Genomic DNA, 15,451 nt, shown 5'->3' on the forward strand with positions numbered 1-15,451 from the left:
AAGCCAGACAAAATTTCTGCATAGTAGAAAAGAAAGAAGGCAAGAAACCCTTTTGGTATTTGATAGCTTGGGTGCTTTTGGTATTTGATAGCTGCTAGGAGAGGGAGAGTCAGTTTTCCTTAATGGTGTCATTATATACTAAAACTACTGAAATAATGGAAAATTGAAACTAATTATTGAATCTACCACAGACAGCTAGCTCCGTGATTGTCACTGCCAATAGGCAGAATTCATATCCAGGCAATTTGGTTTTATTGGTCTACCTATATGATTTTTCTCATTATATTTTTATTTTAATATGAAACAACTATATACACTTATTGAGTTCACTGTGCTATCTCATTTGCCATGTTTTAAATTAGTGTATTTTGATTGGACAAAATATTGGGCTTTACTATGTGATATTTTTGTATATCCATATTATACCTACTGATTATATTTATTTCCCACTACCTTCTCTTGTTTCCCTTCTTCCTCTGGTTCCCTCCCCTTTCCATGTTGTCTCATTTCTACTTTCAAGTCTTTTAACAAGATCTAGATTCTACACATGCAAGAAAACATATAATATCTTTCTTTCTGAGCCTGGCTTACTTTATTAACCATAATCATTCCAATTCCATCAAGTTCCTGCAAATAACATTATTTGGTTCTTCTTTATAAAACTACATTTGTGTGTGTGTGTATGTGTGTGTGTGTGTGTATGTGTGTGTGTGGAGAGAGAGAGAGAGAGAGAGAGAGAGAGAGAGAGAGAGAGAGATTTTATTTATCCATTCATGTGTTGATTCTATAACTTGGCTTTTGTGAACAGAGCTTCAGTAAATGTGGGTGTACAAGTTCTGTGCAGGCAGGTTTCTATAGATAAATAGTGTCTTAGGGTTTCATTGCTGTGAAGAGACACCATGACCAAGGCACATCTTAGAAAGGCAAACACTTAACTTGGCTGGTTTACAGTTCAGAGGTTTCGTCCATTATCATCATGGCGGGAAGCAAGCATGGCAGTGTCCAGGCAGACATGACACAGGAGGAGCTGAGAGTTCTGCATCTTCATATGACTGCAGGCAGGAGAGACTGGCATCCTCAGACAGCTAGGAGGAAGCTCTCTTCCACAATGAGTGGAGCCTGAGCATAGAAGGGGACCTCCAATGCCCTCTCCACAGTGACACACTTCCTCCAACAAGGCCACACCCCCTAAGAATATGCAAACCACCAGAGAGATAGGTAGATAGATAGGTAGATAGACAGACAGACAGACAGATAAACAGACAGATAGATGGGATTTATGGATTACCACTTCTGTCCATTAGTCATGCACAGTTCAGTGACTTTGGGCGTATTTACTGACTTATGCCACCATCTTTACTAGTTTCAAAACATTAAATACCTCGTCAAAGAAAGACAGGGTTCATTGACCATTGCTCCCAATTATGCCCACTGCCAGCTTTTTTCAATGACAAATGTGTTTTCTGGCTATCCATTTGGCTTCTCTGGACAATTCATGTGGATAAATCATAAGTAGTGCTTTCAGGACACATGTTGTAGGCATATATCAGCACTTCAGTTTTGGTAAACAAATAACAGTTCATTGAATGGAGATACCACAATCCATTTTCTGTTCATCAATTAGATAGTATGAAACTTCTAGTTCAGTTCTACCTGAGCCTAAATGTTCTCTGTCATGAGGTAAGTTTTCTAATGCATTACCATATAACCGATCACAGTGCTCCCTTAGAATGCTTATTTTCTAAAGTAGGAATTGGATCTCTTTCCTCCTCCTTGATCCATGTAGTGCATGGTTTATCAATTTTTACCTTTTTAAGAACAAACTTTCACTTTCATTGGTTTTCCTCAGTTTCCTACTTTTATTTCATATATATGGATATATATTTATTCATATATATTCATGTATTCATAAGAAACATATTCTGTTTGTTTCCCATATACCTTGTTTTATTCCTGGTATCCTGGTGAAATTTTAGGTTAGTGGTTCTGGATCTTCATAGATATTAGGTTATCAATTGTTATTGATTTAAAGTACTTATTTATATTTGCTTTTTGAAATTTTATGGTACTAAGAATTGAAGTCAGTTTTGTGCAAGGTAAATAGGTACTCTATAACTAAACCATATCCATAGCCTGAAGATTATTTTTTCAAATATATATATATAGAATATAAGTTCCAATTCTTCACGATTACTACATTTGATGAAGTTGGATAAGTTGTGTTTTATTTTGATTTGTCTGTAAGCATTTTATGATTTCCTTTGAAGTCATTGATTTAGAAGTATGTTCTGTAAACACACATGCACACACACATGCACACACACATGCACACACACATGCACACGCACACACACATAGAAAGAGAGAGAGCCAGAAAGAAAGATTTAATGAAATTCATTACTTTGTATGCTAACCTAAATTTTTTTAAGGATTTGTATTCTGTCATTTTTATATATGTCTGAAATTTCTCCAATAGTTTATTTTTTAATTTTATCACACTACAGGCAAATAATTCAATGGAAAATATTTCATGATTTTATAGGAAAATAATAATTTATCATTTTTATTCTGAAACCTGTTTATCTGACATCATTTAGTCTAATAATATTCACTATAATAGAACATTCCATGTACATTACAGAAGTTTACACATTCACCATTGATATTGGGAGTATCCTATAGTTATATGAAAATTCTAGTTTATGTTTAGGGTCCTTTAATTTCCAATTTTGTGGCTTACCTTCTATCTCATTACTACAGCCATTATTGAAGCTGTACAGATAGTTTCTAGATAGTGTAGTTAAATTGTATTCTTATCCACAACTCTTTTTTCTCTTTTCTTGAAAGACAATTACATAAAGCAATTATGACTTGTTTTGATGAACATACAATGAATGAAGGAATTTGTATGACAGTAACATTACAGAGGAGGAAGGTGAGCAAAAAAGGAATTTAACAGAAGTGATTTGATGTGCCATTGAAATTCTGTTGCTATTCATTTGAACTAGATTATTAGGACAAGGTATTCTTAATTCCAGGGCAGCCACAAGAAAATAAGTTCCTTAAAAATACCATAAGGGAATGGCATGTGCATTAAAATAGTACAGAAGAAAGCACATAACATAAGAATCATAAAATAGCAAGAGGTACAACACACATGGAAGGAGAATATTAAATAGGAGGTGAAAATCTGACCTTAACGCTAATTTTGCTAATCAACACTGTTGCTCATATCCTCCTATTAAAAGGACAAGATAGACGAATTGATTCTAAAAAATTACATGGCAGGATTATATTCTGCTTACAGAGATACACTTTAAAATCAACACTGCTAAAAGGTTAATTGAAAGTAAAAAGATTCAAACATATAATATGAAAATAATGGCAGTAATCAAGCAACAGCTCTAAAAAGCTGTATTAATTATCAATCATAATATATCTAAGAAAAATCTAATGCTGGGGCATGGTGACACATGTTGTTGATCCCAACACTCAAGAGACAAAAGCAGGCTGGATTCTGTAAGTTTGGGGCCAGCCTGGTCTACCTAGTGAGTTCCAAGCCAACCAAGTCAAACTTAGACACTACTTAATGAGAAAAATAATAAGTATAAAAAGCTAACTTTTTAATTTTTAAAATATGCTTTTGACAAGTATAGGTGATCCTTCTATCTCACTGGTTTCAACTTGTGGGTCACCACCCTTTTGGGGTTATATGATCTTTTCACAGGAGTCACACATGTCCTGCATATCAGATATTTACATTATGATTTGTAACAGTAGCAAAATTATACTTAGGAAGTAGCAAAGAAAATAATTTTTATTGTTGAGGGTTAAAAGATGAGGAACTGAATTAAAGGATTGCAGCATTACAGTGGCTGCGGAAAGCAATCTACAGATTCAATGCAATCCTCATCAAAATTCCAACTCAATTCTTGATAGTTAGAAAGAGCAATTTGTAAATTCATTTGGAATAACAAAAAACCCAGGATGGAGAAAACTATTCTCAACAATAAAAGAACCTCAGACTGGAGAAATGGCTCAGCGGTAAGAGCACTGGCTGCTCTTCCAGAGGTCCTGAGTTCAATTCCCAACAACCACATGGTGGCTCACAACTATCTGTAATGGGATCTGATGCCCTCTTCTGGTGTGTCTGAAGTCAGTGACAGTGTACTCATATATATGAAAGAAATAAAAATAAATGTTAAAAAAAAACAATAATAGAACTTCTGGGGAAGCACCATCAAGAGCATTACAGAGCAATAGTGATTTAAAAAAAAAAACTGTGTGGTATTGGTACAGAGACAGGCAGGTAGATCAATGGAATAGCATTGAAGACCCAAAAATGAGCCCACACACCTATGATCACTTGGTCTTTGACAAAGGAGCTAAAGCCATCAGGTGGAAAAAAGATACCATTTTTAACCAAATGGTGCTGGTTCAATTGGAAGTCAGTTGAACTGCATGTAGAAGAATGCAAATTGATCCATTCTTATCTGCTTGTACAAAGCTTCAGTCCAAGTGGATCAAGGACCTCCACATCAAACCAGATACACTGAAACTAATAGAAAAGAAAGTGGGGAAGAGCCTTGAACACATGGGTACAGGGGAGATTTTCCTGAACAGAAAACCAACAGCCTATGCTCTAATATTATGGGACCTCATAAAATTGCAAAGCTTCTGTAAGGCAAAGGACACTGTCAATAGGAGAAAACAGCAATCAGCAGACTGGGAAAAGATCTTTACCAATCTTATATCTGATGGAGGGCTAATACCTAATATATACAAAGAACTCAAGAAGTTAGACTCCAGAGAACCAAATAACCCTTTTAAAAATGGGGTACAGAGCTAAACAAAGAATTCTCAACTGAGGAATATCGAACTACCGAGAAGAAATGCTCAACATCCTTAGTCATCAGGGAAATGCAAATCAAAACAACCCTGAGATTCCACCTCACACCAGTCAGAATGGCTAAGATAAAAAACTCGGGTGACAGAAGATGCTGGTGAGGATGTGGAGAAAGAGGAACACTCCTCCATTGTTGGTGGGATTGCAGACTGGTACAACCATTCTGGAAATCAGTCTGGAGGTTCCTCAGAAAATTGGACATTGAACTGCCTGAGGATCCAGCTATACCTCTCTTGGGCATATACCCAAAAGATGCCTCAACATATAAAAGAGACACGTGCTCCACTACGTTCATTGCAGCCTTATTTATAATAGCCAGAAGCTGGAAAGAACCCAGATGCCCTTCAACAGAGGAATGGATACAGAAAATGTGGTACATCTACACAATGGAATATTACTCAGCTATCAAAAACAACGACTTTATGAAATTCATAGGCAAATGGAGGGAACTAGAAAATATCATCCTGAAGAGGTAACCCACTCACAAAATAACACACATGGTATGCAGTCACTGATAAGTGGATATTAGCCAAAAACCTCAGAATACCCAAGATACAATTCACAGACCATATGAAGCCAAGAAAAAGAAAGACCAAAATGTGGATGCTTTAGCCCTTCTTAGAAGGGGGAACAAAATACTTATGGGAGGAAATACAGAGACAAAGAGTGGAGCAGAGACTGAAGGGAAGGCCATCCAGAGACTGCCCCACCTGGAGATCCATCCCATATGCAGCCACCAAACCCAGACACTACTGCTGATGCCAAGAGGGGCTTCCTGACAGGAGCCTGATATGGATGTCTCCTGAGAGGCTCTGCCAGAGCAGGGCAAATACAGAGACGAATGCACACAGCCAACCATTGAACTGAGAATGGAGACCCCAACTGAGGAATTAGAGAAAGGGCTGAAGGAGCTGAAGGGGTTTGCAACCCCATAGGAAGAACAACAATGTCAACCAACCAGGCCCCCCAGAGCTCCCAGGGACTAAACCACCAATCAAAGAGTACACATGGAGGGACCCATGGCTCCAACAGCATATGTAGCAGAGGATGGCATTGTCCAGCATCAATAGGAGGAAAAGCCTTTGGTCCTATGAAGGCTCATTCATTCCCCAGTGTAGGGGAATGCTAGGGTATTGAGGTGGGAGTGGGTGGGTGTGAGGGGGTGTATCCTCATAGAAGTAGGGCGATGGGTCATGGTAGAAGGGTAAACCATGAAAGGGGATAACATTTGAAATGTAAATGCATAAAATATTCAATAAAAATTCAAAAAATTGGCTAGGAAAGCATAAAGCAATACATGATATAAATACCAAAAATACTGTCAAGCATTTTTAACAGATGAATAAAGATGTAGGAAAAGGGAGTAGTGAGAAAAGGAGCCACAAGACAGTGACGCAAGACAGAGACATTTGTGTTTTAGAGGAAGGATTCAGTGGAGAATCAGAGGCGGTAGTTGCAACATGGACTTCTGGAGTAGATTTACTGGCTTTCTTTTATAAGCTTATAGTTTCTGTTTACACTGTCAAAGAATTCTTTTTGAAGAATGTGATACCGCTTCCAGCTTGTAAATTCCTTGAGGGCACAGGCCGTGTCTTATAGGTCTTTGTATCTCACAGAGCATCTAAATAATTACTAGCTGTGGTAGCAGTGCTCAATAAATAACCATGGAAGGGATGACCACAACAAGGGAAGGATATGAAATAATTCCAAAAGCAATAAAAAGCATATTTTAGTAAAATTCAAAATCTACTTTTTGAAACATTATTTTAGGTCAATCATGAATCCATGTTTTTCAAAATAAATTGAATTTGCATTTTGCTAATTCATATTTTTTACTTATGAAATTTTATTTTTTAATATCCACCGAAATGTTTATAGCTTTTTGAACTTTTATTTATATTTATTTTATATTTCTCTAGCAGTTCCTTTTGAAAAATCTAAAGCTACAAAAGCAAACATATGTAGCCGTTATCTAGCTGTATACGTTGTTAATACCTGACTCCATGGGTCTTACACAGGTATTAGATAGCTAAACAGTGGGGAAGTGCAGTGACAGCATGTTCATGAAGCGTGTGCTTGTCTCTAGTTCGATCCCCAGCACTTGGGAGCTCTACCAACAGTACAAGCAAGGTTGACACTTGCAGTAGAGAGCTGGGACATGTTTTATCAACTCTGATGACGTTAAGCCTTAAGCACTTCTGAGACTTCATTGGAGACTAATACCCTTACTTCAATTTACAATTTTAAGCAGCCTACAAAAAAATATAATTGAGATCTGGCATATCAGGATTGGTATGGCCACTAATGAAAACTGTAATTGAAACAGCATTTCAACATTTGCCAATAGTGTAAATACTTGTCACAAAACAACACTTTTTATTGTTGTTGCAACTCTACTAATAAATTATATTTATAAGTATAACATACAAATATTCTTTTAGTCATGATGCATATTTATTTTCAATTTTTAAAAATTAAATACTTGACTCATCCTGGCACCCACCCAGCACAAGAACTTTTCATTTTCCTTTCTGTTTTTTTTATTTTTTCTGTGATCCAGAGGAGACTGAAGTTTGTAAATCTGTAATTGAATGTGATATTCCTACTATGCATGTCAAGGTTAAAGTGTGGGTTAAGTAATAAACATTTGAAACCACAGCACACATATCCTGGCAACCAGCCACGAATTTGAGCTGGTTCCCTGCAATGCCATTGTTTTTGCTCACAATGAATTTCCAGTTTTTTAATAACATAAGACTAAGTGGCAGACTTTAGATTTTTTTTAACTTTTTTTAGAAGTTCTTGTCACTTGAACTTTACCCTAATCATTCATGTGCAAATTAGATTACTAACCACACTGTGTCATATTATGTTTCCCCGTTTTTAGGAATGAAAGATATGTTTTATTCTTTCAGACATTTCTCTGAGTGTTTTTTATTGTTATTCATTTATGCTTCACAATCAATGTTTTTGTGCAGTTAGTGGTGGTGTACACACAAGGAAACTGGATGAGAGTTTTGGTGACTTTTCCCTGGGACATCCTGCCATGATATCTAAGACAATGTAACTTCTCATTCCAACATTAGTGGTTTATCTATATTACCACACTTAATTGATGTTAAAAAAAGACTGTGCAATGGTTTATAAAGCTAATAATCTTTTGGGGGGTTGTTGTTTCTGTTTGTAGGTTTATTTTTAGGGGATGCAAACAGTAATGTTGGGTAAGGGATTTAGATGTGTCTAGTTCTAAAATCTATGGCCTTTCTTTTCTTGCACTCTACTGTGTATGCATGAGAAATGGTGGCATCTAAAGTCTCCTAGGATGCTTTAAGAATGGACTGAACACCAGCTCAGGACTTTTTACTGTTGATATTGACCATGTAAACTAAAGAATTTAGGTGCTCTTAGAATCTAGGAGACAGGGCATTTTGTCTTGGAAAAGGAGCAAAGACTCAAGTGTGATGAACAGTTCTAGAGGTCAGGAAGGCAAGATGGCTTCTACCATCTACATGGGCAAAGAACAGGAAAGAACTTACCTTTCTGCTTTCTACCTTCTGCTCAAATCCAAACCTGTCAGTCATCACTGGTCTGGTATGTTTCTTTTCTCAGCTATCCTCCCTCATGTGCTTTCCCAGGAGGTTGGATCAACTCTGTCTCCAGAGTACTTGCCAGTTCCCTCTACTTCTGTCCATTGTCATTGTGCTGCTCAGGGTCCTCTTTATCTCCCATCTAGATAAAAGTAACACCACAGAGTGGGCTTGCTTACCTCACTCTTGGCCCTACACTTTGTTTTCAAGAAGAAAATGGAGTGACTGTGTGAAGATATTTACCAGATTGTACCACTTCTTGGTTCAAAATATTTCAGGGCCTCCTCTTTCTCAACCAACAAAGCCAACTTCCTTTCAAAGACCTATAAAAGTCTCCCGTGGATGGGGAAGTGGCTGTGACTCCCCAGTGATCCTGCAAGGCATAGTTTTCCTGACAATGTAGTGTTTGCTATCTACTGGATTCTGTAATCAGACTTTTTGGTCTTAACCATGTAAGAACTTGGTAACTGAGACAACTGACTTATGCTTTTTGTACCTCAATTATCTACATCTGTAAAATGAAATAATGGTATACATTTAATGGGATCAAAGGAATTGGATGAGGATTTTTTTATGAAAGGTTGTTCAAATCCTGCTTGTAATATAGTGGAGAGGTTTACTACAGTCTGGTCCAGTCCTGCTTCCAGGATTTACAGTTGTTGCTCCTTTTTTCTAGAATGTTCTTCCATCCAGATCATCATTAGGCAGCACTCTTGCTTTCATTGTCTTCATGACAACCATCACAATTTGTTAAATGAGTAACTACTTGTTTGCCTAGGAGCTGGCTACTACAGTCGAATTTAGTTAAAATGAGACTTGGAGACTGGAAGGCACTTTTCGCAACATTTACTAGGATAAAAGTGTCAGAAGCCTATGTTTTAGAACTCTATTTTTATGCTCCTTCCCTTTTTGTTTCTTCTTGGTGATTAGTAAAGTTCTCTTGGGAAAATGTCAGGTTTCCCAGCTGTGCTAAGGGCAAGGCTAGGGGGCTTTTTGTACTTAGCTGGCCCTGAGTCACAGGAACTGGAAGAGAGCATGTGTGTCACATTGAGAACCTAAGGGAATGGCCCATAGTAAAATGACTGAGCTCTGAGGACCAAAGACACAATCCTTGTCCTGTAGAGCTCCTTAGAAGACCTGTCATGGCTCATTGGTAACTGCCTTAATAAGGAACGTTGGGCCCTTACCAGATATAGTAGTCACACTTGTAGAGTACATCAGCTAAGAAGAGGACAACTGTACCCATAACCCCCATAAGGGTTGCTCAGTAAGCATCTGGTAATTAGCCATAGTAATTAGTATGTTCTAATGTGTATATTACCTTCCCACTGTGTGCCATGCACTGTGTTAAATGGTAATTGCCTGTTATCTTAAGGAGTCCTTACGTGAACCCCATTTTGTTTTGTTTTTAATTTGCACTGTTGGATATTGAGTCCAAGAGGCCTCATACTACACAAGTGCTATATGACTGAACTTTAAACTTCCAACTTCAACTCTCATGGATCTTGGGATGGCTTTTCCCTGGGGAAAGACCCTGGGGTTTGGAGGGGTTCAATGGCTTTCCTGAAGTCACAGAGAAAGTGTGTGGGATTTATAGTAGTGTCTGTGATTTGAATAAATTCCTTATAAAATAAGTAATGGAACTTTGTGCTCTTCACTGACCTAAGATTATGTTTTACCAAGTTTATACCACAAAACAACAGTTTGGGGTCAGGAATGTAACTGCGTGGTAGAGCCCTTACCTAGCATGTACAAAACCCCACAAAAAGGTTTGACTCAAAATTAAACATTAACTGTGTTCTGTAAAACTATTTCTCAACTTGGCACATTCTTTGTCCTGAGAACATAGCTGTCAGTCTCTGGGTCTACTTTTGTCACAAATCATCAGAAATGTGTTGTTACTCATATCTTGTAAGTAAGAAGTATAAAATGCTGGGAAATACCTTGGAAAGTATAGAACAGTTTACACACACACACATACACACACACACACACACACACACACACACACACACACACACACACACACACAAAGGATACAGAGCCAGTAAAAATTTTGAAAACTTCTGATGTAGAAACCAATGCTTTTGGCCAAAAAAAAAAGGAAGCTTGTTCGTTGAAGGGCTCTGCTAAAAGGGATAGAATGGGTTGAGGTATCACTTTGCATTTCTCTTACATGATGAACTACCCAAAAATTTCAGTGCAAAGTATGTTTTTTGCAGTTTTCAGCCTGGGTCAGTATCAGCTAACTCTTCTGACAATTCTCATCCTCTAAATTGAATGAAGGAAAATGTTAACCCACAGGACTGGCCACCCGTGCCTCTGCCCACTAATACATTCTTTGCCCCCTTAATTCCACAGTAATGCAGGGCGGTAAATAGAGTTCAAAAATCTGTTTGAGCTCATTCATGACTCTGAGCCAATCTTGACCTCTTACTGCCGTCTTACAGAAATAGTTTCTCCAAATTCTGTGGATATTGAGGTCCTGGTTACATGAATAGTGGCTTCAATTTTGATTAAAATTCTTAAGCCACAGTCATATTTCCTTCCAGCTCTGTGGTAAGCCTGGGTGAAACAAGTGAAGGCGTTAGCTCACACAAGAGGAAGGAGATGAGACTCTGGCTCTCCTAAGCTAGCCACATTGTTTTCTCATTCAGGGCACAGTTTGGATGACCAGAAACAAATGGTTTGCTACAACCCGTCCTAGCACTCCTTTATTTTTCCAAAGAGGTGGACTAGAACTGTTGCTTTGTTAAACTTTATGAATTACATTTCAAAGGGGAAAATGTCACTCTAATCCACTTTCTATAGATAACAGCAAGATTAACTGTGTCCCTCCCACAATGACTACCAAAGTATTTGTCAATGTTGCCCAGGAACCTACCACTCATTAAAAAGACTCATGCTGCAAATACAGATCTGGAAACCTATTGGCTTCTAAAACAAATACAAATGAGTAGATTATTTTGTTTATCCCCCTCTCTTTGTATCTGTTGCTAGAGAAGTATGACATACAATGTGATATACTAAACTTTGAGGTGATGCTAACATACAGAAGTTCTTTTTTTTGTAACTAGGAGGTTGTAAAATATGGTTAATGTACTACTGCATATCATTAGATTATTCATTTAAAATGTTTAATCTCATGCTATGACAATTACATCATTTTTTAAGGAAAGACTCTATAAATGGAGCAAGTCTAACGTACTTAGTCTATGCGTGTTTGACTTATTGTTCACAGTATTGACAGCATTTTCATTATCACAACATGCCTCATACATGTTTGCATCCTTTATTCATGTTATATTTCCCATTCCTTTTGATAAAAACAGAATTTAAATTAATAAGAGTAAGTTATAAAACCTAGAATCTTCAAATGGTAAACTTATGTCATTGGGATTTAAGCTGTTGGGGAACCTAACTACTGTAAATACCAAGATGAAGTCCTGACTGCTTTGGTCAATTCCCACTTTTCAATTCTACGATGAAGAACAGTGGGGATTTCACTCACTGCGACCTGCACCTGCACGATTCTTCTGTCCTGCTTTACACCTCTGCTTCAGCTGAAAGACAAAAGGAAAACAAATTCTGAAATAAGTGTCCTCTCTGTTTACTGCGCACCCTCCCAACTTGCTTTAGAGACCTGGCTTTTTGTCCAAATATCTTAGTTCTAGCTCCCTGTGTTACAGGGAGGAATAACTCAACCATTCTGACCTCCTCCTGTGCAAAACCAGGTGTGAAACTCACACTTTTACTCTATTCCCCCAGAGGCCCCTCAAAAAGCAACACACACACACACACACACACACACACACACACACACACACCCCAAATAAAAAATAAAACAAAACAAAAATCACTCCCCTCTTCTAAGGCCAGAATAACTCAAAGCGGAGAGTTCAGATGAGAATTTCATTTAAGGTTCAGTTGTCCAATCCCCTACAACTTCCCCAAAGGTCAGTATATTTCTCCGTTTGTTTGATGTTTCCACTTAAGTCCCAACATGGAAACACAAATCAATTGTGTTAGAACACAAAATGCAGGGTCAGAAAAATAGAAATATCCCAACTGTCACCACTAATATCTTGGCGAGATTGGGTAAGCTCACAAACACACATCCACGCACGCTCCTGTGTATGCCTCGCAAGGGCGCTCACACACACACACACACACACACAGGCACACATAGGCACACAGCACACAGAGTCGATCTATAAAGCCTGGTGCCCTCCCTCGGGGTGGGTTTTTTTTTTTCCTATTCTTTTCTGCGGGTTACTCGGTTGGGGGAAGGGACCAGAGGCAAAGTTCGCGGAGCATTCTTTCTTAGCTCAGCAGGCAAGGCTAGGAGCTCCCGGCTTCCCTTCCCCGCCCCCTCCCCTCATCCCAGGAAGGGCCTCCCACTTATTCCTCCACCTCAATACCACACTCCCTCCCCAACAACAACAACAAAAAAAAAAATCCGTTGATGCCACTGTGGACTTGGTTCCTTGAAGGAAGTCATCCTGCTATTAAGTGGAAAACTCTCCCTAACACGGGGTGGGGGTTGTAGGTGAAGATGAAGGAGATAGCAGGGGAGTTAGCACACAGGGCCGGTAATGACAATTCACAACAAAACGACTGTTAGATTATACTTAGTTTTTAATGATTCATAAAGAGAAATAACGACGTTTTCGTTTCCAAAGAATCCCTTCCCTTTCGTGGGAGTCTTGCCCTTGTGGTCGTGTCTACTTTCCCCGAGCCTCAGAGCTCCAAACCAAGCGAGGAGTCCCCAGATAACTATTTAGTATAAACAAACCGAGCAGCTTTAATGGAATTACCTCAGTCTGCTAGTAAATAATTTATAGTAGGCAGTAAATAAAATATGGTTCTGCGTCTTTAAAAGAGTTGTCAAGTAGAAAACACCCACCAGAGGGACGTAAACCCCAAAGATCGCTACGCTCAAAGACACCGGTTGGGACCAAGAGCCGGGTGAAAAGACATGTTTTATAACTCCGAAGGAAGGCGTGGGTGCTTCAAGCGCCGGCGATGCTCTCAAAGAAGGTTCCCGCCAGGAAGAGGGGAGAGGCAGGATGTCCTTTTCATTCAGCAGAGGGGCGAGTGATTAAAAAGCTTAGGAAGGGGTCTGCACCTTCACAATAACACCTCCACGACGCTTTCAAATTCATTACACCCTGATCCTCCGAAGCCACTCTCTCAAAAGAGCAGGCCATGGATTTGATTCCCATTTCGTGGATGGTTTAGGAAAAGGCTCGGAGGCTGAGGCTTGAGGTGTGGGTGTGTGCCTGCTGAGGATTAAGTAGACTGCTGGGGTGCAGGTCTCTCTGGCTGGGACAAGCTCAGTTCTTGCCTGGGCATGGACTCTGCTCTCTGCTGGCACATACTCACTGTCCAGCCCAGCACACTTGCCCTACTTTCCAGCCCTTTGGCATGTCTGCTTTTGTCAGTGACCTAAGACCCCTCTAAATAAATTTCCTCCCCTACCCTCACCCCGCCCCCTACAAGACTCATCCCCAGTTCAGAGAGGACAGATTTATGAAGGGCTCCTCAAGGCTACCCCCAAGACAGCCTTGACCATGAAACCAGAATCTTGAACACTTGACCTAAATTTCCAAGGGCATCTGTTTCCGTCTGTAATTGTCACCAGGCTTCATTTGAAATTTGATCCTGTGTCACTAATGGTATTAACAGGAGCTGAGGTCCAACCTTCCAAAGGGAGGCTGCTGCATATGAATTTACATCCAAAAGAAAGTAAATCAGCTTCTGTAAACCTGCGGCAACCCCCTCCCCTAGTGCAATAAAACTGTTGTCGCAATCAATAAATCTCTGGTTTAGGGCAATAAAAATTAGATAACTGTCTCTCTTTCTCTCTTCTCACCCCCCCCCCCTTAAGACAAAGCCACTATTCAAAGAATAAGGCGTCTTGTTAACCATTTCTGAAGTCCCTCGCTGTACCCGGCGCCTTTCAGACACGCACCTCTCAGTCATCGGAGAAAACCAGACGTTTAATTACGGTGACTTTTGTTAGATCATTACGGATAATAAACGCAACCTTTTGCTAGATACAATTATAACGCAAGCTGCTCCAACACCTGCACGGATCGCATTTATCTCCAGCGTGGTTTTTACTCCTCCTCTAAACTGCCTTTGAATCTCTCCCTCTCTTCTGACCAGAAGATTTAATGTGTTGCAAGAGATAGATTTCACGAAAACGCGTTGTCCCTTCTGTAGCTACATCTGCTCCGACCTATTAAGAAAAGTAAGACATTTTGATACTAATTGCAAATAAATTGTGATGTGTTCACCGAGTAATTGATTTAATGAAGTTCATATGAAACTCCTGAGATTGGCCGAGTAAAAGACCCCCCGGTGTGTGTATTGTGGAGGGAAAGGAAGGTTGGTTTTTCGTTTTGTTTTTTTTTTTTTTCTTAAAAAAAATAGGTAGGGGAAGAGAGGTGGGGTGGAGGGTGAAAGCGGGAGGGGGGCACAGATGTTACCTCAGGCAGCCGAGGCAACCGCAGGCAGGAGCCTCCAAGGTAGCTCCACCCAGCTGAGGGCTGCTAGCTTCCCTAAGGGGCCAAATGTAGTACTAGCGGTGACTCCTAGCTCGGCCCCCTCTGCCTGAAGCCTGCAGACTGGGCGGTGGCTTGCTGGGAAAATAGTACACCGGCCGCCTGTCTGCCTTCTCTAAGTTGCAAAACGCTGCCCCAGGGTCTTGTTGATGAGCTAGGAGACCTCCCTTAAACCCATTCTCAGGCCTTAACTCCAGAGGCTGGGAGGCTGGGAGGCTAGGCGGGGAGGAGTGGCCGCAAACCACTACCTCTAGAGTTGTGACTTCCGAAGCTGAAGTAACTAAACTAGCACCACCCTATCAAGAGATTCTGGACTTGGAGCCCTAAACTCAGGTTGCAAGTAAGAATTGTAATACCTTTGCTACTCACGGGTTTGTTTGTTTGTTTGT

Source organism: Rattus norvegicus, chromosome X (genome assembly GCF_021556685.1).
Source record: "Rattus norvegicus strain SHRSP/BbbUtx chromosome X, alternate assembly SHRSP_T2T, whole genome shotgun sequence".
Classification (NCBI taxonomy): Eukaryota; Metazoa; Chordata; class Mammalia; order Rodentia; family Muridae; genus Rattus; species Rattus norvegicus.